This window comes from Mauremys reevesii, unplaced genomic scaffold (assembly GCF_016161935.1).
Source record: "Mauremys reevesii isolate NIE-2019 unplaced genomic scaffold, ASM1616193v1 Contig90, whole genome shotgun sequence".
NCBI lineage: Eukaryota > Metazoa > Chordata > Testudines > Geoemydidae > Mauremys > Mauremys reevesii.
In genome coordinates this window covers 215485-243176 of record NW_024100907.1, presented here as the reverse complement: position 1 = coordinate 243176, position 27692 = coordinate 215485, and the positions used below count along the sequence as shown (strand labels likewise).

Genomic DNA, 27692 nt, shown 5'->3' with positions numbered 1-27692 from the left:
TTTATCAGCTGACTTTTTTCTTATCTGTGAGCTGCAGAGGATAGCTCTGATCCCTTGAGGCACGTGTCTGTGACAGGAGTTGTAGAAGTGGCAATACTGGCTTTCTTCCTCTTTCCTGTACAGAACTGTACTCTTATGAGGGCTTTGCATTCCTTTTCTCTCCCATCCCCTCCCTGGGCCCCCAGGATGCAGTGTAGGGCTGTCCTGCAAGCAAAATAAACTGTGGCACATGTGTGAATTGTGCTAATATAACACATGTCGTAGAATGCTCTCTGCTCTGCTACAATGCTGTAGCCTGTCCACGTGAGGGGAAAGGATTGTGCCCATTGGCATAAGGGCCTGGGTAGCAGAGTTACAACAGTACTCATCCCACCACACAAAATCATGAGTTTGACATAAAAACAGAAGGGTTTTTGTTTGCTTGTTTGTTTTTAAATGTTGGTTTCTTTGTCTGCTGGTTCTGGAGCCTGTCAGGGTCACTAGGTTCACATTTTCAAACTTTTCTCTGCAACCATGAGTGCTAGAACCTTCCTTCTATTTTTATATGAAAACTGAGATTTTCCAGTAATTGCTTGAATCTAGGAGCTGAGACATAGAGCAAAACACCAAACACTGTGAGAGCTGGCAAGAGTGCTGACCAGCCTATTGTCAGCTGGAGGGGGGAGAGTGAGGAGAGTCAGTGCACACAGACAGCATGAGGCTGTCACACTGTGGAGGCTGGGAGGGTGACCTTATGGGCAGGGTGAGTTCACCTCTCACCCATAGACTAGGAGTGAGGATGCCATTCGGGGGTTTTGTCATTTCATTCTGACCAGCCAGTGGTTGGCAGAGCCCTTTGGTGGCAGAGACTGCTGATGGAGACTCAGTGACACACCCAGGTGCACCCTGCTTCTCACCTTATCTATACCTTTCCTCCCTCTTTATGTATGCTATCTCTTCTACTTTCATTCCTCCACTTGCTTCTTCATCTCCAACCATGAATGAAGACAGAAATCCTGTGAGGCTCCCCACACTCAGATGGCAGGGAAGCTCAGCCACCAGGGCAGGGAAAAGGGGAAGGAAACTCTAGCATTCAAGTTAGGGAGGGATAATGGGATAGTCCAACTCATAGTAGAGGAGGTGGTAGACAAGCCTACAATAGAACTAGGGCAGGGAGGGTGGAATAGTGTCATTTCTGTGGGCCCTTTGAAGAGAAGGAAATGGCCAATCCAGTCTGGAGCCAGAGCAAACTTAGGCCAGGAAGCTGAGTTTGTATGAAAGAGGCAGAGGCTGGATCAGGGAGCCTGATATCCATGGAAAGGAGAGAAACCAGAAGTAAGGGTGAAAATGGAGGGCGGGGGGAGATCATGGGAAGCCAGGAAAGAGGGGAAAGGACTGGAGGGGGGCAAGACTGGATGGTAATCCTGGATGTGTGTGTGGGGGGGGGTGGGAAGGAACAGGAGGAAGGGAAGAAGGAAAGTGATGCAGAGAGAAAAGAGCAAGAGATAAGTGAGAGCCAGGAAGAGAACAGGGGTGGATAATCATGGGGAGGGAGGAAAAATCAGGGCCTCAGGGAAAGGAGGGCAGGAGAATAGAGAGGATTGGATGTGAAAGCCTTTCATCGCTTTCTGAGAACTTTAATACCTGGTTTTACTGCTGCATTGGGCAAGGTTTCTGAGAGCGAATCTGTCTTAATTAAAACATCACTTCAGGCTAGATTTAGTGAGTTCTCGTTTGTGTATACATGAGTTCACAAAAGTAATAGGGAATTTAAGCTTTTTCCACAAAACGTTATAAGGACTCAAGCTAATCATAATACTTAGAGCTTGCATAGTGCTGTTTTGTGTTCAGGTGCTAATTATGAGATGCAGCTGCAAAAAGGCTAATATAATGGTTCCCAAACTTTTGAGGGTTGCACCCCCTTAATCCCATCTTCCTCCCCCCCCCGCCCTCCCCAAAGCTGGGACTGAGAGTGGGGCCACAGCTCTGGGAGAGGTGGATGCGGCCAGGGATAAGAGAACCTATGGGGGCTGGCACGGGCCCCATTGCTTCCCCTTGGATGTTCCTTCACACCCTCCTTAGGGAGGCACACCCCACAGTTTGGGGACCTCTGGGCTAATAGTCTGGGGTGAATTAAAAGGAGTGTCATAGGTACGACACAGGGGTTGATTGTCGCGCTCTACTCAGCACTGGTGAGGCCTCAGCTGGAATCCTGCATCCAGTTCTGGGTGCCACACTTTAGGAAAGATGTGGATAAATTGGAGAGAGTCTAGAGGAGAACAACAAAAATGATAGAAGATTTAGAAAACCTGGCCTATGGGGAAAGGTTAAAAAACTGGCCATGTTCAGTCTTAGAAAAGAAGACTGACTGGGGACCTGATAACAGTCTTCAAATGTCTTAAGGGCTGTTATAAAGAGGATGGTGATCAGTTGTTCTCCATGTCCACTGAAGGTAGGACCAGAAGTAATGGGCTTAATATGCAGCAAGGAAGATTTAGGTTAGATATTAGGAAAAAACTTTTTAACTATAAGGATAGTTAAACTCTGGAACAGGCTTCCAAAGGATCCCCATCCCTGTCAGGGATGCTCTAGATTTACTTGGCCCTGCCTCAGAGCATGGGGTTGGGCTTGATGACCTCTTGAGGTCCCTTTCAGCCCTACATTTCTATGATAGCTTTGATTCTATAAAATTCTGCCATCACTCTTCTGGGGTGCTGCTTTCCTATTCCAAAAAGCAAACCTTGAATGGCTTTTATTTTAGATTATGGGAAAACAAAACACGGTAAAACAAAAATAAGATCCCTGCAAAGAAGAGCACAGTGTATGTATCTTCCTTATGATAGGCTGGAATCACTTGAAATACAAAATGGATGCTGTTGTGTAATGCACATATTTCACAAATTTAAAGGTACATTACACAGAAACTAAAGACATCATGGTTTCAAGCTACACACACATAATTGTGATGTAAGTAAGAATAATTATCCTCATTTTACAGATAGGGAAACTGAGGCAGATAAGTGACTGACATGCCCAAGGCCAGCAAGTCACTCATAAGACCTGCATTAAAACTATACTGCTGGGATGGATAGCTCAATGGTTTGAGTATTGGTCTCCTAAACCCCCAGGGTTGTAAGTTCAATCCTTGAGAGGACCACTTAGGGATCTGGGGCAAAAATTAGTCCTGCTAGTGAAGGCAGGGGGCTGGACTCACTGACCTTTCAAGGTTCTTCCCAGTTCTAGGAGATTGGTATATCTCCAATTATTATTTAACTCAGGAATCTTCCTCACAACCCCATTTTTAATCCTCCAGAGTACACCATCTACCCAAATACATGAGCTACCCACAGTCCTAAAAGGTAGTGGTCTACTCTCCAGTTATTTTTGTACAATTACAGTTGCATCTGTCCAGAAGCAAATTTCACATGACATATGATCTGAAGTGCAGTTGTACTTTGAAAAGTGACTAGGTAAAAATGTTCCCTTCCTACCCAATAGACCTGCTCCTTTTCGGTATTCAGAGTCAAGTCTGCTGAATTTAATGACAAGGCAGATATTTACTGCTTTTTACTCATGTTTGCCCTGCAGAGCCAGCACAGCTCAGTGAGAGGAAACTGGAGTCTATTCCTTCTTGTGCACCATCAACAGGATTATTTACTAAGTTCCACCTGAGCAAACTCATTGAAGGCAAAAGGGCTGCACAGGTGACAGTAAGGGCAGAATTTAGCCTGCAGACCCTTTTTTTGTGGTGCTGATATCTGAGCTGGAAAGAGCTCAGCTTGGGTCTCAGAGCCCAGGCATCAGAAATAAACATCTTTTTACCTGTAAACTGATCCCATTGGATCTGGAGTCACTGAGAGCCAATAAACAAGAAGCCTCATTTACAGGGAGTCACTTTTCAGAGTAGAATTGTTTTCTTGAAACCCTTGTTCCCTTGTAAAGATTTTTGAAAAATTGGTAAATGCACAGGAAGTTGAAAGTGGGACAAGAACAATATTTCTATAACTCTGGTATAACTAACTGGATTGAGACATTCTGAGAAACGATGCTGGAGGAAACAAAGGATATGCAGTATACAGGTGTAAATCAGGAATAACTCTGTTGAAGTCAAAGCAGATATGCTGGTGTCACTGAGAGGAGAACTGGGCTCAGAGATTCTGTCATTTGCAAAGTAGGAACAATTGCATATACATACAGTGCAAGTGGAGATTCAACAACTGGATTTTTAAAATGTTTCTGGGTGCAGCAAAATTGTAGGGGAAAGTCACTCATTTGGGGCCCAATTCTGCAAGGTGTTGACCACCTCCTGAGAGCTGCTGAGTGTTCCCAACTGCTATGGAAGTGCATGGGAATTGAGGGTGCTCAGCAGCTCTCAGGATAAGCCAATGGAGGTGACCTACAAAATGACACCAATGTAACTGCTGGCCCGTTTAAGAGCAAACTGAAAATCAGGCCTCAGTCGCATGTATCCTCACTTTAAAATGGAACCTCCACCCATTTAATTCCTTGTCAAACCTCCCATTGACTTTGGAAGGAGTTAGGATCAAACCCTTTGAATATTTCATCCAGGCTTGCTCATGTCTTACAAAAAACAGGTTATAGTAGAAATAAAACAGGCCTGGAGAAGGGCAACAAAAATGAGAGACGTGTCTGCATGTGCATATGTATGTCAGGTGGGATTTAAAGGAGTCAGGATTAACAGATTAACAGCACAACAGTTTAACTTGGAAAGAACTTGACTAAGAGGAGTTATGATAAAGTTAAAAGATTAACAAAAGCAAAAGAGTAAGACACCACTGGCAATGAAAAGAAGACACATTGAAAATGGGGAAAAGGAAATAAATTTTTAATGTAATATTCCTAAGGAACTCACAGTAGGAGAGGCAATTAATTTAGGAAGAGTCAAAATTGGTTTAAACATAGAAAGAACAGCACTTGCAGTTAAATTAGCTAGGATAATAATTACAAGGCCACCAGTTCTTATGCTTCTGCGCATATATTGACCATCATCTGTGGTCAGGAAGAAATGTGCAGCTGTGGTATTGTATGGAAAGAAAGGTAATCAGCTGAGACTGTGAGGATCCATATAAAGTGCACAAAATTATCTCTTGCACTGGAGTATTCTGGGCTGCTAGAGTTGTGATGCTGCAGACTGGGATATCCGGCCATGCTGAATAAAACTGCAATAGTCTTTGCTCTGAGAACCTGTGTCTTTTCTACTAATCACGATAAACACACAAAACACGTTGGCTTCCTGGAGTAGCCTTCTTTATCTTTAGAAACTACATCCCGCCTTTCTCACTCTGTGCTTCCTCCAGCTCGCCTTCCCAAACCCAGAAACGTCATATTTACTAATGATATGTGTGACGCATGGCTAGAAAGGGTTAAACAGCTTGCAGGCTGGATGACCTAAAGCTCACCTTTAAAGTCATGTTAGAAAGGTATGCAAATTATAATTACGGCCGTTAATGCTAAATAGGCTAGAACTTCGAAATGCAAACCTATATTGTTAGAAGTAATATTAATTGTGTGTATCTTAAATGCTACCCGTAAACAGACAGTTCCTGTCTGTCATTATAACTATTGATTCAGAGATCAAAATGGAATATTAACATGTGGATGTCTCTTGGGTAAAATTATGTCATTGTCTATATGTTTCTTCGAAGTTTGTGATAGACTGCCTAATGGATAAATTGCCCTGTGTTAATTTGTGTAACTTATTACTGGTGGTGTTTAGAAAGCAAAAGGTTACATCAAAAACCTATTGTTTAACCAAGACTGTGTGGTCAAGTGTATGCTAGAACACTGTATAAAAAGACCCTTGGGTCCTGATCCTGTTAATCTCAGCTCTGCTTAAGCTTCATCAGGGGAAGTTTGAGTCACAAGATTGAGGTCTCAGTTATGCTAGCACGCCCTGAATATAATATTTGGACATTGAACTATAACTTATGAACTGAATTCTAAAGGAACTCTTTGAAACTATAAAGCTCACCATCTCTGCTATGAATCTAAACCTCAGTGAATTGAACTCATGTCTGCATGTATATTGATCTTTTAACCATTCTGTCACTCTTTTGGTTTTTAATAAATTTTAGTTTAGTTAATAAGAATTGGTTGTAGCATGTATTTGGGTAAGATCTGAAACATGCATTAACCTGGGAGGTAATGTGTCCGATCCTTTGGGATTGGTAGGACCTTTTATTTTATTTGATGAAACAAGATTTTCAGAAATCATCATGTTTGACTTAAGTACCTGGATGGAGGCCTGAGGCTGGGTCACTTTAAGGGATCTGTATTGTTAGGACTTCTGAGTAACCAGTAAGGTAATAAAGAAGCTGTTTCATGCTGGCTTGGTAAATCTAAATATTGGAATATCCACCAGCTTTTTGGAGATTGTCTGCCGCATTTTTGCAGTTCACCTAATTGAGTGACCACAGCTGTCCCCACTAGGACCCCGGTCACAGTATGGTACCCAGGCCTATAGGAACCTAATGGCTGCTGAGGAATATACCCATGATTAGAGTTGGTCAAAATTATCCACCAGAATGTTTTCTATTTGAAAATGCTGTTTTGTCAAAATTGAAACTTCCAGTGGAAACATGTCAGTTTGGACCAAATTTCATTTTAATAAAATGTAAAAGCATTTTTACAATGAAATGTTTTGACTTTTTAATTTAAAACAGTGTTTTGTATCAAAATTTATTTTATTTTGTTTTAAAAGTCAAAATTTTAATGAAACTTTCTGATTTTATTGAAATGAAACATTCTAGTTGTGTTCTGTGGAAAATTCTGATTTAGAATGAAAACAAATTTTGAAATTTTTCACAGAGCAAAAATTCTAGTACCTGTGCAGCTCTACTAACCTAGGCTCCCATGTCTCCAATCAAAATAGTTTAGTCATAGATCATAAAATCATAGAATATCAGGGTTGGAAGGGACCTCAGGAGGTCATCTAGTCCAACCCCCTGCTCAAAGCAAGACCAATCATATTCCATTCTGTAATCATACTGAGCTACCCAGACTTCCTGACCTGGGGCTACAGTGAAACTGGGGACCAAGAGATGAAAAGCTCCATATCCCATCCCCTGACTGTTCTGAGTCATCCAGTCCCCACAGGAGCTTTGACTGAGATCTTAATTTTGTTTCTGTGACACAAGCAGCAGGTGGGTCCCAAGATGAATAGACACAAACAGAGCCATGGCGATCAACAGGCGAAAAATCCAGGAGCTCCAAAAGTAGAAGACACGGCGGTGGGATGGACCAACTGACAAATCCTCTGGGGAAACATAAAGGGAAACAGGAGTCAGCAGGACAAACCCAAGGGCCATCAATTAGCATTCCATGCACACTAACACAGGATAAATAATTTCACTTTGAAAACTCCATCTAAGAAAGCAGGGACAGGGTGGAAGTAAGAATAAACTAAGCGAAAACCATCACTCCAGAACTAGAACCTTCACCCCAAATTTCAACTGCATCCATAATTCTTCTCACACAACTCAAAATTTGCATCCAAAAATTCAGCCCTGGCAAACCTTCAGTCCCCAAACTCAGCCGTCATTCCTTTAAAACTCCCTCCTCCTCCTAGCACTTCACGCAAAGAACCCAAACCACAGGGTTTCTAGGGCTGTGAAGAGCCATATTAGAGCCATTCTCCCAAGAACACAACTCCCCTGCCCCCCAGCTCTCAGATCCCTCCCCCAAAGACTCCCCTCTCCCAGGTGTACTCTGCTACACTAGAGTCCTCCCATAGAGGCATAGAGGACCACCAGATCATCTAGTCTGACCACTTGTAGATCACAGGCCACCAGCACCACTCAGCACCCACACACTAAATCCATAAGCTTTCTGCCACTGGTGAGAGGCAGGAAGGAGAGGGACATGCCCCCCACAAGGGTTTACTATCCTGGTTATGTTCCTCCTTGTGGCTATCGGACTCAGGAATTCATTCCCACCTCCTCCCCCATCATCCACTACCCTCCCGAAGCCCACTTTGCCTTGGACTGGGGAGAATAAGGGGTTCCTCAACTACAGAGCTCAGGGGTGGGATCAAGATAAATCCTTGTGTCACACCTGTGTCTGAGCATACCACCACCACGGCATTTGCATCAGCGTGGAGCTTCCTGTCCGACAGCCACGAGCTGCACTGAGAGATGTTGCGGTCTGCAGGGCCACAGAGTAGGCCATGGAGTGCCAAGGAGTGGCCTGACACTGATGCTGGCATAGATGATGTCTCTAGAGGTGGTCCACAGCCCAGACTGCCACAGAGGATGGAGGAGGATGTGGTGCTCCAGCCCAGGCTGCACACAGTGCCCCATCTGCCCTGGAGAAATACCTCTACACGCCCTGCACAGGGGCCTTGGTCACCTACCAGGCGCACACTAGAGATATCTGCAGAAGAAAGGGCAAGGTTGGAGACAAGTACTGCAGATTGATACTGGCCCTGTGTCAGAGTAGGGAGCAGCTGAAGTGTTTTCTCCATGGGAAGTTAAGAGATCAGGGCTGGGAATTGAGTCCTGGTCTCCAACATGATGACAAAGAGTGCTAGCCTCTAGGAGGCAGCCAACTCAGCCTCTAAGCTCTCCCGACACCTGTGCAGCTGTAGGAGGACAGCAGGAGGCTAGAATTGCTAAATGAATCTGGATTTCCCATAAGGCAGCTCAGAGTGCCCAACTCTAGGTCCCCCAGGCCCATCTGCTTTGGCACTCCCAACCTCCATTGGCCCTCCCAAGGGAAAGCTAGAGACCTGGCCCAGGTGACCCAAATCTGTGTCTCCTGAATGGCAGTGCAGAGCTCTAACCAATAGGCGGTAACAGACTCAGCTTCCACAGTACTAGTGGCTCCTGGAGAGTGAGCAAGTTGGAAGTAGAATTGTCTCATGTCTGTCTGTGCTAAACCATATGAGTTAACAGCAAAGAATGTAATTACCTGATCCCGAGCATATTACTCCAACATCCTGAGAATGACTGCAGGACTCCTGCCCCATCCCATGGCTCAGACACTGTGAGAGATATTGCTCAGTACCACGGCAGAATGTGGCCTCCAGCCACACAGGACCAGAGCCTGGTCCAAAGCTGAACCATGGAGATTCCAATGCAGATCCACACCCCAGCTGTTTGCACACCACCGCAGAGTCGTGAGCATCCCAATGCTTATCACACACTGTGCCCCATGTAGCTTCATGCAGCACCTCCAGCCGCCCAGAGCAGGGGTTGTCCCCACCTACCAGTCGCACACTAGAAATACCTATGGGAAGAGAAGCAATGAGAGGAGTCAATGTGCTCCTCTCCAAGGGCTGAAAGTGGCCTATCCGTTTATACATAGGTGACCTGAACTGACGTAGTTCTCAGGGCTGGCAGCCAGTTTTCCTCATTCCTTTACTGTCTGCTGCCACTATGTGATCACTTAGTGTCTTGCACTCCCATCCTTTTATGCTCACACACATCTCAAACTATTGCACCATGCTCCAGTGGCTAGGGCACAAAACTGGTGGTCAGGAGACCTCAGTTCCATTCCCATCAAGGTGTGATTTTGGGCAAATCACTTAACCACTCTGTGCATCTGGAAAATGGGATAATTATGTTTAGCCACTACTGTAAAGTGTTTTGAAATTAAGCAAAAAATTTCCTGTATAAGTACAAAGTAGGGCTGTCGATTAATCACTGTTAACTCAAACAATTAACTAAAAAAAAATTAATCACGATTAATCACAGTTTTAATCACACTGTTAAAAAATAGAATACCAATTGAAATTTATTAAATATTTTGGAAGTTTTTCTGTATTTTCATATATATTGTATTCTGTGTTGTAATTGAAATCAAAGTGTATATTATTTTTATTATAAATATTTGCACTGTAAAAATGATAAACAAAATAAATAATATTTTTCAATTCACCTCATACAAGTACCATAGTGCAATCTCTTTGTCATGAAAGTGCAACTTACAAATGTAGATATTTTGTTATATAACTGCATTCAAAACCAAAACAGTATAAAACTTCAGAGCCTCCAAATCCACTCAGTCCTACTTCTTGTTTAGCCAATCACTAAGACAAGCAAGTTTGTTTACATTTACAAGAGATAATGCTGCCTGCTTCTTATTTACAATGTCACCAGAAAGTGAGAACAGGTATTTGCATGGCACTTTTGTAGGTACTTACATGCCAGATATGCTAAACATTTGTATGTCCCTTCATGCATTGGCCACCATTCCAGAGGACATGCTTCCATGCTGATGATGCTCATTAAAAAAATTATGAGTTAATTAAACTTGTGACTGAACTCATTGGGGAGAATTGTATGTCCCCTGCTCTATTTTATACACATTCTACCATATCTTTCATGTTATAGCAATCTCGGATGATGACCCAGCACATGTTGTTCATTTTAAGTAGTGTCACTGCAGATTTGACAAAACGCAAAAAAGGTGCCATTGTGAGATTTCTAAAGATAGCTACAGCACTTGACCCACGGTTTAAGAAGTTCCTTCCAAAATCTAAGCAGTACAAGGTGTGGAACATGCTTTCAGAATTCTTAAAAGAGCAACATTCCAATGCGGAACTACAGAAGCCGCACCACCAAAAAAGAAAATCAACCTTCTGCTGGTGGAATCTGACTTAGATAATGAAAATGAACATGCATCAGTCCACACTGCTTTGGATTGTTATCGAGCAGAATCCCTCATTAGCATGGACGCATGTCCTCTGGAATGGTGGTTGAAGCATGAAGGGACATATGAATCTTTAGCACATCTGGCACGTGCATATCTTTGATACCGGCTACTACAGTGCTGTAAGAACACCTGTTCTCACTTTCAGATGACATTGTAAACAAGAAGTGGGCAGCATTATCTCCTGCAAATGTAAACAAACTTATTTGTCTGAGCGATTGGCAGAAGAAGTAGGACTAAGTGAACTTGCAGGCTCTAAAATTGTACATTGTTCTATTTTTGAATGCAGTGGTTTTTTTACATAATTCTAGATTTGTAAGTTCACTTTAATGATAATAAGATTGCACTACATTACTAGTATTAGGTGAATTGAAAAATACAATTTCTTTTGTTTTTTTACAGAGCAAATATTTGTAATAAAAATAAATATAAAGTGAGCAGTGTACACTTTGTATTCTGTGTTGTAATTGAAATCAATATATTTGAAAATGTAGAAAACATCAAAAATATTTAAATGGTATTCTATTATTGTTTAACAGTGTGATTAATCACACAATAATTTTTTAAATCACTTGATAGCCCTCATGCAAAGTATTATTAATTACTTTGTGACCAGTATGCAAGGTTAAATGTGATAGTGAGAGCATAATGTACAGAGAAAGAGATCTCTCCCACAGATCAGTGAGATGAAAAGAAGACCATTTTAGCCAAATGGTTTCTCAAACCAGGCTTTTTTCAGTATCCATTGGGTTTGCTGTACTGGGCATTTTCAAGAAACTGAACTACAAATACAAGAGCCAGAATCTGCACAAGAAAAACCCTTCCTAAAGTCAGTTACACTTTAAAATCACCACCCCTAAAAATAATGCACAAAAATAGAATAAAATATAGGAGTACATTATTTCATTTCTGTTAAAAGCAGCATCTCTTTCATACCCTTTTTTTCTTATTTTTCTGGCTGACCAGTCACATAGGGCAAGAGCCCATATAACTGGAACATTTTAATTTTACAGCAAGTATTCTAATTTCTGGGGTACCGTAATGTGGTAAAGGCATCTAGACCAAGAAAGGAAATAGCCATTTATTTCTAGGGTGCAGTACAGGTTACAAGACAATAAGTAGTGTGATAAGTCTTAAACTTGGCCAGACCTAAATGGACAAAGACAATTCTCTCTCTCTCAGTACTAGCATACCTCCTTTCCAAACTGTCCATCTGCATAGTTTAACGCCCTGTTTAACATACTGTTGTTCAAAATGTCCAAATATTTCTCATAACTGTGGATATTCTTTAAGTGAGAAAGCCAAGGAGACATATCTGTTGTATGAACAAATGCCACATTCAGTTGTTTGCAGGCATCTTTTGCTCAAAGCTTAATTAAAGTTTCCACACTTTTGCCGACAGTCCTAAATCTAGTTCTGAAAAGCACAAAGAATGGAGGGCAGTGAATTTGAAAACAGCCAAGCGAACTTTACAATATGTATCTGCTTGAGCTGTTCCTCTAGACTAGGCCTGCACAACTCGTAAAGCGGTGAGGGCCATATTACTCCAAAGAAAACAGCTGAGGGCCGAACCCCCCCGGCCCCGCTGAACCCCCACCCCAGCGCCTCCCAGCCCCCCTGAAATACTCCCCCCCCAGCACCGCCCACTTCACGGAAACAAACCCTCCTTCCCCAGTGCTGCCCCACCGAAACAGCAGTATTGAACCTTGGTAATATAATTAAGGTAAAAGAAAATTGTCTTTTTGCTAGAAGTAGAACAAGCTCTTCCCCCAACTTGGTAATCAATTGTCCTGTTGAATGAATGCGGTGTGAATGGGGAAGGCGTGGAAGGCAGGCACTCCCAGACAGCTGCAACCCGTGGAGAGGGGATGGGAACCAGACCAGATCAGTAGAACAGGTCAGCCACTGACTCCTCGCTCACCTCCTCAGTCCCCACCGCGGCAGCTCGCCTCCTCACCCCCCACCACTGCCTGCCCACTTGCCTCCTCACCCCCACCCTTCAGCTCGCCTCCTCAGCCCCGCCACTGCCCACTCACCCAGTCACCTCCTCATCCCCCACCACTGCCCGCCCGCCTCTTCAGCCCCCCTCCGTCACCCGCAGCTTGCCTACTCACCCCCCGTGGGCCACATGCGGCCCCCGGGCTGCATGTTGTGCAGGCCTGCTCTAGACATAATCTTGGAAGGCACTGTAGATTCATTTGATAAATGCAGAGACAATAATTAATATAAAAGCTTTGGTTGAAATAGCACATTCCCCTACTTTTGCCCTGAGTAAAGCAGGGGTGTAATTTGGAGCATTTTCTTTAAAATCCTGACTCCTAAGACTCTTCCAGCCCCAAATTTCCATGTGATATAGTACCTGGGCACAGACTTTAGCCATGAAAACTCTACAACTGGAGTGATTAGATTTGCCCCCATAGACCTGAGTGAAACAGCACTGCTTGTATAGAATTTAAGGCTTTCTTCTTTCCACCATCTATACGTTTGTCCCCTTAACCATCATGAAAAGTTTGACTGTGCAGGGCTCTCAGGAGATAAAATAGCCTAGCTGGTATACTAGCCCATGCAAATTTCTCCCAGAGATGACCTCTGTCAATCCAAAGCCACTTTCAGGTCGACAAAGGCTGCATAACATTTTCCCTGCTTGGAGGAACAATATTTGTGAATCGATGAGAGGACAAAGCAGTTAGCAATGGTAGAGCGGCCATTCAGGCTTGTTCCTTGGCAAATAGCCTCTTTATTCCTGGGCAAATAAATTACAGTTCTCTGCCCAATACTCTACTCACCCCAGGAGATATCTAGTGTAAATTTTAAAATATACATGTAAGAGGCTAACTGGCAGTAATTCCCAGGATCATTTCTGTCACCGTTTTGATAAAGTGGAACAATAATACCTGTGGACCGATCTGAGGAGAAAAATCCTGTATTATTTATATTAATAAAAACTTTTGCTCACATAGGGGCCCACCAATCAATATTGTCCATACAACTTCTGCTGGGATGAAATCCCCTTCCTGTCTTGTCAAAGCCCATTGCCACCAACTTCCAAAATAGAGATGAATTTTTCTCTGTGATTGAAAATTCAAGTTACTTCCAATTTTGAGTGTTCAAATTTTTCTTTATTCAGCATTTTTTAATATTCCGTTCTAAGGATAAACTAATTTCTTAATAGAAACTGGGGAATCATTATTTCTGGCAGCCTTTGCAATGATCTGAGTGTAACGCTGTTGCAAAAAAAGAAAACATCATTCTGGGCTGTATTAGAAGGAATATTGTAAGCAAGACACGAGAAGTAATTCTTCCCCTTTACTCCGTGCTCATTAGGCCTCAACTGGAGCATTGTGTCCAGTTCTGGGCGCCAAATTTCAGGAAAGACATGGACAAATTGGAGCAAGTCCAGAGAAGAGCAACAAAAATTATTAAAGGTCTAGAAAACGTGACCTATGAGGGAAGATTGAAAAAAATGGGTGTGTTTAGTCTGGAGAAGAGAAGACTCTGAGGGGACATGATAAAAGTTTTCAAGTACATAAAAGGTTGTTACAAGGAGGAGGGAGAAAAATTATTCTTCTTAACTTCTGAGGATAGGAAAAGAAGCAATGAGCTTCAATTGCAGCAAGGGCAGTTTAGGTTGGACATTAGGAAAAACTTCCCAACTGTCAGGGTGGTTAAGCACTTGAATAAATTGCTTAGGGAGGTTGTAGAATCTCCATCATAGGGGATTTTTAAGAGCAGGTTGGACAAACACCTGTCATGGATGGTCTAGATAATATTTAGTCCTGCCTTGAGTGCAGGGGACTGGACTAGATGACCTCTCGAGGTCCCTTCCAGTTCTATGATTCTATGATTCTAATGGATTCCATTTAATTCACCTTGAGTTTACAGCTTCAGAATTAGGAGTCAGACACAATCTGCCAGCAGTTGTCTGGAAAAAAATGGTCAGAGGATAGGGGTTGGTTATTACTGTTCGATTTAAAAGTCACTAAAAGTTAGAGAAACAAGACCAGCTTAAAATTGTAACTGTGATATAATCCATCATATTGTCCTCTCTATAAGAGGAAAGGCAACCGTTTAAAAAAAGTGACAAATAGAGTCTTTACAAAATAATAGAGGGGTAGCCATGTTAGTCTGGATCTGTAAAAGCGGCAAAGAGTTCTGTGGCACCTTATAGACTAACAAACGTATTGGAGCATGAGCTTTCGTGGGTGAATACCCACTTTGTCAGATGCATGTATTCACCCATGAAAGTTCATGCTCCAATACGTTTGTTATTCTATAAGGTGCCACAGAACTCTTTGCCACTTTTACAAAATAATAATTTAATAATAAGAATTTTAAAAAAAATTCTTTCTAATTTTCCACACAGTTTCTGGACCCCTGCACATTCCCTACTATTTAAAGGTCAAAATATCAAAAGCAATTAGAACTGAGTGAATTAGTTAGCATAACCTTAGTGAATGCATCTTTGTTTTCAATAAAAAGCTTAATAGGAAGTTCAGTGTTCACACTGGAGAATGTCCAATAGAGTTGATTGTGAAATATTTTTTCCCTATCAAGTTTTTTATTACATTTTTTTAAAATTTGCTACAAAATGTTTTGAGTTCTCAACAAAAGTTCCAAAACTGACATTTCCTTGGTTTTCAGCAACCAGAGTTGATTTAAGATTAACTAAAATAAACTACTTTTAAACTGAAATGAGCCCTTTGCACCAGTTTAACTAAATCATATGTTAAGTTAAACCCAAGCAGCTTTCTCATGCAGACAAGGCCACTGTCTTCCAAACTGACACATTTCCCACCCAATGGGAATTTTTCATCCTAAAATTATAACTCCCGCTTTTCTGAAAGGAAACCAGAGAAGTTAACATGCTTCCCTAGCAAGCACAGTGCCATCTACATTCAGTGTAATTGGCTAATCAGAGCTGCAGACTCACCCTCTGCCATGAAGCCTCCGTCAGAGAGAAGGCAGAGTAGGAGGAATCTCAAGGTAGATATCATTATCCAAATTAATTCTTCACTGTGCCCCAGGAGAGGAGATGTGTGAGCAGGGGACTCCAGACCACAGTTAGTGCGGCTTATATCACCTCTGCAAAGTGTGAGCGCTGGACACTCTCTTGACTTCCTGCCATTCGGCTCTGCAGTCACCCCCAGTGTAGTGACTTGTGACCACAGCCAATGTCTCATGCAAAGTGTTGGCTATGGGAAGTAACTTGACTTATTGTTATCTGGCTCTGTGGTCAGCCTTCAGCCTGGGGTCCTTAGGCTACTGTCAGAGTTACAGAGACCTTAGAAACTTAGCAATAGAAGTTATTACTAATAATTATAATAGCTGGTGTTTCTATAGCACCTCTGAACCTCAAAGAACTTTACAGGCATTATTGAATTTACCTTGATTCTGCCCTCACACTGTTGTAATCAGGAGTGACACAATGGTGTAAAATTAGTAGCCTCCATGCTTTGAAGCAGGGACTTGAAATTAGGTAGCAGGAAAGGGGGGGAAAGGGGTCAATATAGTGAGAGGGATTTGCTTTTTGCTAGCCCTGTGAAAATCCACCCAAATTAAACACCTCTGGAAACCACCATTTGCACATGGTGGTTTCTTAGGGTATGTCTACACAGCTTACAGAAGCGAGCCTCTCAGCTTGGGTTGACTAACTTGGTCTAGCAGGGCTCTAAAAATAGCTCTGTAGAGAGCGCTCTGAAGTTGTAGTTTGGGCTGTGGCTCAGGCTCTGAAGCCTAGGAACGGGGCTTGGCTTCAGAGCCCAGACTTCAACCTGGCCTGCAACTTCAAAGCACTGTCTACACAGCTATTTTTAGAGAGTTAGTGCGAACCCCATCAGCCCGAGTCTGTCATCCTGGGCTGGGAAGCTCACTCCTGCTGGATAGAGGCTGGCAGCATTCTTGTCCAAAACTTATTTTACCCTTCTTCCCCACTAGAGCTCACTGAGCATGCTTTAGCCTGGGCTGAGCAGGACTTTTCCTGCAATTGGTCCTCCTGGCTTCTGTGGCTGCTGTGGGGCTAGATGTTAGGATGGAGACCAGGGATCCTGTCTCTGCTGTGCACTCAGTGACCCCCTTCTGGCACCCTGGCAGCGAGGAAGAGATAGGAGGAAAGAACATGATTGAAATGCAGAGGTGTGGGGGGGAGGGGAGAAGCTGGGTGGGGGGGTTAGCAGTAGAGGGGGACCAAGACAGACTGGAGTGGGGACAGATGTAGAGGGGGATAGAAGCAAGGACAGCAGAGATAGAAGGGGGCATTTGTGTCTTCTTGTAAATGGCTCATCACGTTGTTATTTTGCTGTCTTCATGGACCCCCCCCCACACACTGTATCTGTGAAACCTAGTTGGCTGATCCTCCTTTATCTTGTCCCTGCAGCCGGTCAAATTTTATTCATCAAAACTTTTTTGGTCAAAAACAGCTTTTCAACAGAAAGGAAAATTTTACGTTTTGAAGAATTGTGTTTTTGTCAGAATGTTTAATGGAAAAAAGGCATTTCCCAACCATCTCTACCCTGCTGCATGAGTAGGAAGACATCCCAGAGTGCATTGCTCCATGTGGTGCTCGTGCTGTCCTCTGTGCACTCCATGCTCACTACGGGATTGTACCCAGATTTTTCCAGAATACGAGACATCCCTTTTTAGACAGTGGGGTGGATGTAGACACAAACTCATTTACACATAGTTAAAGGTGAGAAAAGCTGCTTCTGTGTGAGTGCTGCTTGCTTGCATTTGCTATAACCAGGTCAGATAAGAATGCAACGGCCTGGTTACTAATGCACATCCATCCTTGTACAACCGACCAGCCTATAATTTTGCGTTCCTTTATAACAGAATTCTGAAGACCTAGGGACTTGCAGGGAGGGATAGCTCAGTGGTTTGAGCATTGTTCTGCTAAACCCAGGGTTGTCAGCTCAATCCTTGAAACAGGCCATTTAGGGAGTCTGGGGCAAAAATCTGTCTGGGGATTGGCCCTGCTTTGAGCAGGGGATTGGACTAGATGACCTTCTGAGGTTCCTTTCAACCCTGATATTCTCTGGTGGAATCTCCATCCTTAGAGGTGTTTAAGTCCCATCTTGACAAAGCCCTAGGTGGGATGATTTATTTGGGGTTGGTCCTGCTTTGAGGTCTCTTCCAACCTAATCTTCTATGATTCTATGCTAGACCTAAAACATATTCCTCCATGAACTGTAAGCAGAGTCTGAATGAGCTCTCTCCTGACATCTAGTGACACTGTGAGGGAAAAGACTTAAAGAGCAGACTGTTTTCATAGACATGCCTAGGTGCAGCATAATGCTTTGCCAAAATGATCAATTTTGGCTGGTTTTGGATTACAAATCACTCTAGTATTTTAATGCAGGGGTAATGAAATGTTGTCATGCTTACTGTCTGAGTAAAGGGCAGCAGAACTGTGCTTGGCCTACCCTCATTAAGGGGGTCATCCTGAACTGAAACTCACTTGCTAAGCAAAGAGAAGGGATGCCAAATTCCAGGGAAGCTGAGAGTGGGTGATGACAGGTGTTCCTCCTGTGGTCTCTACCTAAAGAGTTCTAGACACTCTTTGACCTGCTCCTCTCTAGTGGTTAATGGCAGAGCTAGTTAGACTCAATTAAAAGCCCTTATTTCTGGTTGGTGATTCCTAGTGCTGACTTCACAGCTGAATGAGTCTAGAAGCTAATCCTTAGTCCTTGCATGGGGACAGTGAAAGACAACACAGAGACTCCACTGACTGTGAGGTTCTCCATTCCCTGCTGAATTCACTAAGAGCCATATTAAGTGGTGGAACTTCATACGGTGACATCACGGGAACAGCAAGCAGTGGTGGCCAGTGGCAGCAGAATGGCAGTGGCTAGCAGTGGTAGAGAGACAGTGGCAGCTGTGAGCCAGTTGCAGAGGCAGCAGTAGAGGCATTGTTTGATCCCCCTCCCTGCAGAGGTGGGAGGTGAACCCCTGTGAACACACCTCTCAACTCTGGGTCTTTGCTAACCAAGGACAGCAACTGTGAGTGGGGTGCAGCAGAGGGAGAGGGAAGTGATGTGTTAAATCATTTGTTGGACTTTCACAAACAAGATTGGAAACTGAGGCAAAGGACCCTGCCCAACACACTGTGGGGTCAGGTTTGCTTATGGGCACATGCTTTTGAATGTGGTTGTGGCATTTTAACAAACAAATGCTGGGCTCCCTTTCCCTTTTAATAAATGTTCTTGTTTGTTAACACAGACTCAATTCTTGGGAGTGGGGAAGTATTGTCTCTTAGAGGTGCCTACAGGTGGTGGGACATTTTCCCAGATCACCAGGTGAGGTCTAGAGCTGGTTCTGTGTTATATTATTAAGAGGATCCCCTAGATATTGAACCTGGCCTTTGCTGCTGCTGACTCCACCTGGCAGAAGGTTACACGCCTTGCAGGGGTGGGGGTGGGGATTGCAGGACTGGTTTGAGTAGGTGTATCTGGAGATGAGGTCACATCATGACCCCTCCAGCTCATGGAGGTTAGTCAGAAAAATTAATCTAGACTGGGATAATCACAGCTCTTTTGAAATTGCACTACAGAGGCTCCTCCTCCCACATCTTTCTACAACTTTCCACAGAGGCAGCCTCAGGCATGGGAAGTCATGGGAATGCAGTTCCAATGGAGCTGTGATGCCAGGAACTGGGGCGGGAGGAGCCAGGGGACCTTGAGTCAGTACAAAGAAACATAGGTGTTGTGACCGGCGTCCCAGGGGGGGCACTCTGAGATGGGCAATCAGGGCAAACTGCAAAGAATGGGGCAGACAATCCCGCAAAATGGTGGTTATTCTAATACTTAGATTTACCAAGCTTACAACAAAACAGCTTCCACAATACCTTACTGGTTACCCAGAAGCCAGAAATACAGTTCCCTTAAAGCAACCCAACCTTGAGCTCCCACCTACAGTGTCAAATCAAATATGATGAGTGGATTACTGAAAATCCTGTTCATCATTTTAAAAAGTTCTACCAATCTCAAAGGATCAGACACGTTACCCACCAGGTTAATTAATATTTCTGATCTTACCCAAATAAACGCTTGCAACCAATTCTTATTAACTAAACTAAATTTTATTTAAAAAAAAGATAAAGAAAGTATTGGTTAAAAGATCATTATACATATAGATGTGAATAGAATTCTTAGGTCAGTTTCATAGTAGAGATGGTGAGCTTTAGAGTTGCAAAAAGTCCTTTCAGAATTAGTTCCATGTCAAAATATCAGAGTGATCCAGATGAGACTGGAGACATCAGTCTTGCATCTCAAACTTCCACTGATGAAACTTAAGCAGATCTGAGATGAAAGGATCAGGGCCCTAGAGTCCTTTTTTATAGTTGTTCAGCAGCCTCTTGACAGCATGCAGTCCTTGGGTGAACAACAGGCAATTATCTTAGCTTTCAAGTAGACCTAAGCATATACAGGTAACTATTTGCATTCATCAGTGTAAGGTAATTATCCATTAAGCAGTTTATAGACAGTTTACTGCAAACTTCAAAGAGAGATCTAGACAACGAAATTATGGCACCCAAGTTTCATCTAAATATTAATATTCCCTTTTGATCTCTGAATCAATAAATATAGTAACAGACAGGAACCGTTTGTTTACATGGTTAACAGCTAACAAGAAATAAGTAAACACTTACAATTAGTATTACCTTTAATTCTCTAACAGTACAGGTTTGCATTTCAGAGCTCTAGTCTATCTAACATGGAATGGCCCTAATTAACATTCATACATTTTTCTAATATGTTTTTAAAGGTTCAATTTGGGTCATTTAACCTGCTAGTTGCTTAACCCTTTCTGGCTCGATGTCACAGTTGTATTCTACCAATTAGAAATATATTGTCTAGAAATTATTTCAGGGGTGTTCTGTGGCCTGTGTTATAGAGGAGGTCAGACTAGATGATCACAATGGTCCCTTTGGGCCTTGGACTCTATGAATCTATGAAGGCTCATTCTTCACATATGTTTGTGGTGTCAAATCCTAACCCCTTCATGGAAAGATTTTGGGAGGGACTCTGCTGGGGACCTTTGTAGAGTTTTCCTCACCCTGAGCCCCTTCCCCGCGGTAATTCCATCAGAAGGGGTGAGCCAGCTCTGGAGCTGGCCCATAGTATGCTACTTCTACATGGGAGATGTCCCAGTTAGACATCTGAGCTGATGTTTTAGTTGATACTGTGGTCCAGAATGGGTCCAGGGTTACCCACAAGGCCTCCTGTGGATCTGTAATTTAAGGAAATCAGCAAAAGAGTTTAGAAACTCAGGAGCCAAGTTAGGTGAAGACATAAGTCATAAGGGGCTACCATGAATATTGCCTGGGTCCGTCCAGGACATAAATAATTCCAAAGAGAAGATATTTGCTGGTGGGGAAGAGGAACAGGAAAAATAAATGTCCAGGGGACCAAGTTTATAGCATACTTACATCAGTCAGGAAATGCCTATGCCGGTCTCTTGCCTCTCCAAATATATATATATATATTTGGAATAAGAAGTGAGGCATACATTAGATTACACGAAAAAATGTTTATTTCCATAAGCTGCAGGTTGTGAAGTCCACATTACAAAGAAGGGCTGGCTCAGCTCGCTCTCTCCAGGCAAGGAGCATGTCAAGTAATGAAACCGGAAAATTAATGATTAATTAAATTAAATATTAATAATGGTGATTTTTTTTATCAAATGTGAAATATCAGTGCAGAACTATGAGCAAAATAGTAATAAAAAAAGAGGCAGAAAAAAAGATGGCAAAAGAGGGACCATAAAAGGTTAGAAATAAGAAGGGAAGAGGACGTTAGGTGGTAAGAATGATGTTATTTATTCCTTGCATATGGAGCCATATCCTGAAAGGTGCTAAGTGCTCTTAACTCCCACTGATTTCAGTGGGAGTTTGGGGTTGCTACTTCTGAGTCATTATCTTTATTGCCCTTAAGTCAAATTTCTGCCCACAGCCTGAGCAGAAGGGATGTACACAGAGGAATTGAATTGCATAGGGTCTTTGTAGATAGAATCCAAGTCCTCACCATGCTGCACTTGCCACTAGCCTGCCAGTAGTTTGTCAGGCAGCAGCTTCCTGGCTCCTGATTGGCTCTCCACACTATATAAACTGACGGGGCATTCCAGGAAGTGCCCACGGAACAGCATGTATCTCCATCCCGGACCCTGAACGCATGTAGCTGTATAGTGACCACTCTGAGGGAAAAAGGTGTCATTGCCACCACAGGCTGTGTTTTTACTGTGGAGGATCCAGCCATGCTCTTGCCAACTGGCCACCCTGAGGTCTAGTACTATGCACAACACACCCAACTACACCCAAACAGCCACACCCAAACCCAGTAGAAGGGGTTGGTCAGGATGAGCCCTGAAATAATGACCCCCTTCTCCTTACCGAGACATGCCCCCGGCATGGTGAACCCTTCACCCACCTTAAAGTCCAGGTCTGCCTTTGTGTTCCAGGGGAGCCTTACCAAATTCTGCCACAGTGGGCACTGGTGGATTCCAGGGCAGCAGACAGCTTCATAGATGCTGATACAGGACAAGCCGTGGGTACTCTGGTTCAACCAAAGACTGTCCCTCACCTAGTGAAAACTAAAGTTGGCTCACTACTGTCATCAGGGCCTCTGGAACTTGTCATTCAGGACCATCAGGGAGGTCTTCAGTTCAGGACGATCCACCCACCACTCTTCCACATAATCCTTAGCATTTCATGGCTGGTGGCTCATGATCTGCAAATCCTTTGGCATGAGCTCCTGCTTAGCTTCTACTCCAAGTTCTGTGAGCAAGTCTGCCTTCACATCATCTGATGAACCTGAGAAAATCAGGTTACCATCAGGAATCAATACCCGCTTCCACTCATTCCAGAACTATTGTATGATCCACCAGGTATTCATGAAAATTGACCTGCAACCTGGTTCAGGTTTTTTGAACCCGGAACAGCCACTATGAATGCCATTTGCTCTCACAAATGCCCATGCAACATTCCAGAACTTCATGAATAAGGTCTTCCTTGACATCCTACACTTGTACATCATAGTCTACCTAGATGACATCCTCATCTTTTCTGAGGATCCTGAGCAACACCCCCAGCACATCCGGTCAGTCGGCCCTGGAATGGCTCCACCAACATGGCTTGTATCAAAGCTGGAAAAGTGAGTTTTGACCAGGGCTTCATGGAGTTCCTGAGTTACATCCTGTCCACTGGTGGGCTCTGAATGGAGCCCAAGAAGGTGGATGTAGTATGGAGTTGGGCACCCCCACAAAAAACATCAAGAAGCTACAACACTTCCTGGGGTTTTCTAACTTTTATAGATGTTTATCTCCAGATTTTCATGCTAAATTGCCCTATTGATAGTGCTTCTCCACAAGAACCACCTTCACCTGGTCTCCAGAGGCCTAACAAGCATTCGTCTGGCTCAAGATGACCTTTACCATTGCCCCAATCCTGGTCCATCCCAACCTGTCATGACCCTTTGTTGTCGAGATTAATGCCTCCAATGTGGCAATTGGTCCCATATTCTCTCAAAGACATGGTCCCTAGCATATCATCTCCCCCATTGTGCCTACTATTCACGGTGTTGTCAGTTGGCTTGCATGTTTGTGTTCTTTCTGTGTGCTGTCCAGCTCTGTACAGATAGCTGGTTTAGCAGACCTTGAGAGTACTACCTAGTGTTAAGTGTTGAAGGCCTTAGTGACACTGTTCAGGCTGCACACTGCTTCTGTTCTGAGATCTGCAATGTTGTTAGTAGATAGTGCATGCAGCATGTTCGTTCAGCAGACTTTGATGTTACTTATAAAGGAAGACCACAGGTTTGGTAGCGAAGGTGCTCAGTTAAATTTATTGTCAATGAAGCCTCAGACCTTCCACCAGACCCAATGCTCCACGATGTCTCTTTCTCTCTCTCTACTACATTCCCCTACTTTTTATCTTTTTATGGGGAGGACGTTTACCTATCATTCTAGAAAAGCATAATGTATGAACTGAAAATGACCCAGCAGGCTAAATACTGTTTTATGGCTATTTTGCTTTATCCGTCCATACATTCATGCTCCATATGTCCAATGGTCTGCACATTCCCTCATACAACCTGTGGACAATTCTTTTCCGTTAATTGATTTTAGTCCTCTATTGTGGGCTTGAGAATGCTAGGTCTGGGACTTTGATTGAGGAGTGTTGTTTTAAAACCATTTTAAAAAAACTGAAATAGGCACTATTACAATATATTTCACAATTTTATGTGCATGAGAAGTAAAACAGAAATTTGGAATAATGACATTACAAATGAGGTCTTCATATATAAATTTACTGCACAGTACTGTCCAGCCAAGTTCTAGGTTGCCCTTACTGCTGGTTGTTGCCATCTGATAAGCTTCTCAGAACAGGAGACAGGAGTGGCTAGCTTCTTTGTTCCATTGGATTGGCCTGAATTATTGTGGCAACTGAAGTTGCGATGTTGACAATATTCCTGGCATAAAAAGTTAGGTGCAGTGATCGTTAGGTTTGCATTGATTTGTGATACACCAGTAACTGTTGTAGAACCAGTTGTTTTTTGTAGATGCTGTTTTTTAGAATGGACAATAACCAATTTATTAAATATTGCTGTCAGAATTCAATAGTGGTAGTTTGACACTAACCAAAATTATTTTGAATAACATGTGCCTTAGCTAGAAAGCAGCATTAACTGATCCCAAATTATGACCTATACAGTAACTCCTCACTTAATGTTGTAGTTATGTTCCTGAAAAATGCAACTTTAAGTGAAATGATGTTTAGCTAATCCAATTTCCCTGTAAGAATGGATGTAAATAGGGGGGGTTAGGTTCCAGGGATTTTTTTTTTTGCCGGACAAAAGGCATTATATACATTTTAAACAAGCAATTTAATACAGGTATAAGTTTTAAACAATTTTAAAGAAACAATTTAACACTGCAATCATCACTGCTGAGTATGAAGCTTGGTTGAGGTGGTGGAGTCAGAGAGTGGAAGAGGGAGGATTGTCTGGCTGCTCCTATTGCTGTTCTTGGAAGCACAGGCACCGACTTTGCCAAGGGCGGGGGGTTCAACCCTTGGCCTGTCCACTCCACCCCTTCCTCCAAGCCCCCACCCTTAACCTGCCTCTTCTCCCCCCCCCAGCTCCACCTCCTCCGCCTTTACTCCACATGCCACGTCCTTGCTCCTCCCTTCTCCCCCCAGACTCCTGCCTGCAGCAATCAGCTGGTTTGCAGCGTTCAGGAGGCTGGGGAAGGAGGGGGGGAGGCTGCGCACTGTGTTCTTGCTCCTTCCACCAGTTGGCTGGCGGGAAGTGCTGGGGGGGGGCATAGGGGAGCTGATGAGGGGCTGCCAGTCGTGGACAAAGCAGGTGGCCAAATGACTTTATAGCGGAGCATTGCACAACTTTAAACAAGCATGTTCTGTAATGGAGCAGGGACATAACATTGAAAGAATGTTAAACGAGAGGACGTTAAGTGGAGAGTTACTGTACTAACAAAAATATTGTCTATACAAATGGCAAGTTACATACAACAACTACACTGAGTTGGTCTGACTCAAGTGTAGGGAGGATGGGTGCAGGGCAAAGAAAGTACAGCTCCAAAGTTACACAGAAATCGTCTCCCTTTATATACATTACACATCATATTGCCTTTACTGTACATCCACACACTGATCGTAATTTGACTTGCTCTTTACCTCATTTCTACATTCTTTGTCCCTTGTTATTGAGTTTACTGTAAATAGTTCTGGGTTTTTCCTCTTATCTTAGTTGGCTCAGACATTGTATTCTTGGCTTACTGACCTATTTACTTATCTTACTTATCTTACTTAATATCCACACTATGTTTTCAATCTAATAATTTATTTCCTTCTCTAATCTTATTTTCCAAAAAGGAGGCCCCTCTCTGGGCTGGATTAACCTTTTGTGGGCCCAGTGCCAAACATATCTGTGGGCCTCCATGGAGGCAATGGAGCATGGTGCAGGGAGGTCAGTCCCCGGAGTGAGGGGCCAGCCAGAGGCAATGGGGCGTGGCATGGCAAGGGCACTATTTACAAACTGGCAGTTGCCAGACACACAGTGGCCTGCCTGGCACTCTGCTGCCAGTGTGCCCTTTCCCCTTAGGGGCAGGGCCATGCCACACTCAACATCCCCCCTGACTCCCTACAGCCAGAGGCCTCCCAGACTCATCCACAAATGCACAGCGCCCTGAACAACACTACCCCACCACAACTGCCCAGCATCCCCCACTCCCTAGTGCCCCAAAACACATCTTCCCCGCCCCTTCACAGCCCAGCACCCCCTCAAAATTCCCACAGACCCAATCCCTCAAGACCTGCCTTCCAGCCACACTCAGTGGCCTTGCTGAGAGGCAACTGTGTCTGTTGGGCTGCACTGGCAGCGCAGCCAGGGCTGGCCCCAGGGCTGGGAATCACTCCAGCCCCTCTGGAGTGGCACCATCAGCCAGGCAAGGACCTGCCCTGGCCAGGGTCCCTCAAGATGCACTAGCCTGGAGGGGCCCAGCCAAGCCCTCCACACTGTTCCCCCCACCACACACCTGGCTGAGACTGGCCAGGCTTCTGCACCAGTCCCAGGTGGCTCAGCTCTGGGGAGACGGGTGGGGCATCACAGGTGGTGGGAAGCAGAGACTGCCCAGAGCTGGAGGTGCACTGGGGTCTGGCCAGGGGTCTGAGAGGAGCCCTCGGCCAGCCCACAGGCAGGCTGAGAGGAGCAAGTGGTGGGCAGGGGGAGCCAGCAGGGTCTCGGGGCACAGTGCAAATGGAGCAGGCCGGAGACCCTTCTGAGCATGGGCCCAGTTCCACGGAGCCACTGGAGCCATTGTAAACTGGGCACCATTTACATCTTAGAGCAGATTAACTGGTACTTTCTGGCTGCTTTATGCTACTCCAGAGCAGTGCACAACAGCCAGAGCATATTGGTCAGTTAAACTGGTTATACAGCTGCAATATTTCTCCAGAGCACTGAAAAGCAACTGGAATATGCACCCCCTTCCTCTTATCTTCCAAATTTCCCTGTTTTTTGCCCCTTCCTACATAAATGAAGACTAGATACAAGATTTTAGTGAGTTTTAAATATGTGGGAAGTCTAAAGAATCTTTTATCATTTGATTCCTGAGATCATTACAGGCCAAAAATAGTTTGAAACTGGATGCTAAATTTCTTAACAGGCCCATTTTTATTTATTTTTAAGTACTAACCTAATTAATGGATTGGCTTGTAAAGTTTCTGAAAAATTATAATGTAGTCTGGGTATTTACTGTAATTGTGGAGAACATATACTGTATTTTTCATATATAACAAAGAGTTAACTCCCTATATTAAGTGCAAATTCAACTGAACGTTCACTATGAAACTACAACTGGTAGCTACACAAATTCAACAGTGTAAGAAAAATATATGGTGAATACACTGAAATATTCAGTCACAAGGCTTGTATGTAATTTGTAAAAGCAATTTATGAATACTTTTTGTGACCATACTTGAACTATTCTAGATTATGAACACTCTAACCATTGTTTTGGATTGGAAATAGTTTGGTTACCTTTTTCTGATTGCTGTTCCCTTTCGGGGTGGTTCTTTTGTTCACAGGTAACAGGTGAAGTGGACAGACAGAAGATGGAGAATCACACCACGGTGAGGGAATTCATTCTCCTGGGATTTCCAAATCTCTTCAAGTATCACACTGGGGTTCTTCATCTTCTTCTCTGTTGTCTACCTGCTAACGATGATGGGAAACATGGTTAACATTGCTGTGACATGGTCTGACTTGTGCCTGCACACCCCTATGTATTTGTTAGCCAGGATGGGCAGGGATGGTGTCTCTAGCCCAGTGTTTCTCAAATGCGGCCACCGTGGCCACATGCGGCCACTGGATGCTTTTTTGAGGCCACGGCTTTATGAACTGTGACTGAGGGGGTAAAGTAGTGGCCCCTCCCCTCCATGTTGCCCCTTGATGCTCCACCTTGTTGTTGGTTGCTGGGGCCACCAGCAGGGGTTGGGCCCTACCCCCCTCTGGAGACACCTGGGGCACAACCCTGGA

The 27692-nt window shown here is 43.7% G+C and overlaps 1 long non-coding RNA gene across 1 annotated transcript in view; it reads left to right on the top strand.

The window, feature by feature from the left end:
- LOC120395045 overlaps positions 1-27360 on the top strand; it is a 72391-nt gene extending 45031 nt beyond the window's left edge. The window contains exon 3 of the long non-coding RNA XR_005592464.1: positions 27242-27360. This is a non-coding gene — a long non-coding RNA (uncharacterized LOC120395045). The remainder of the gene's footprint in view (positions 1-27241) is intronic.
- The last annotated feature ends 332 nt before the right edge of the window (positions 27361-27692 follow it).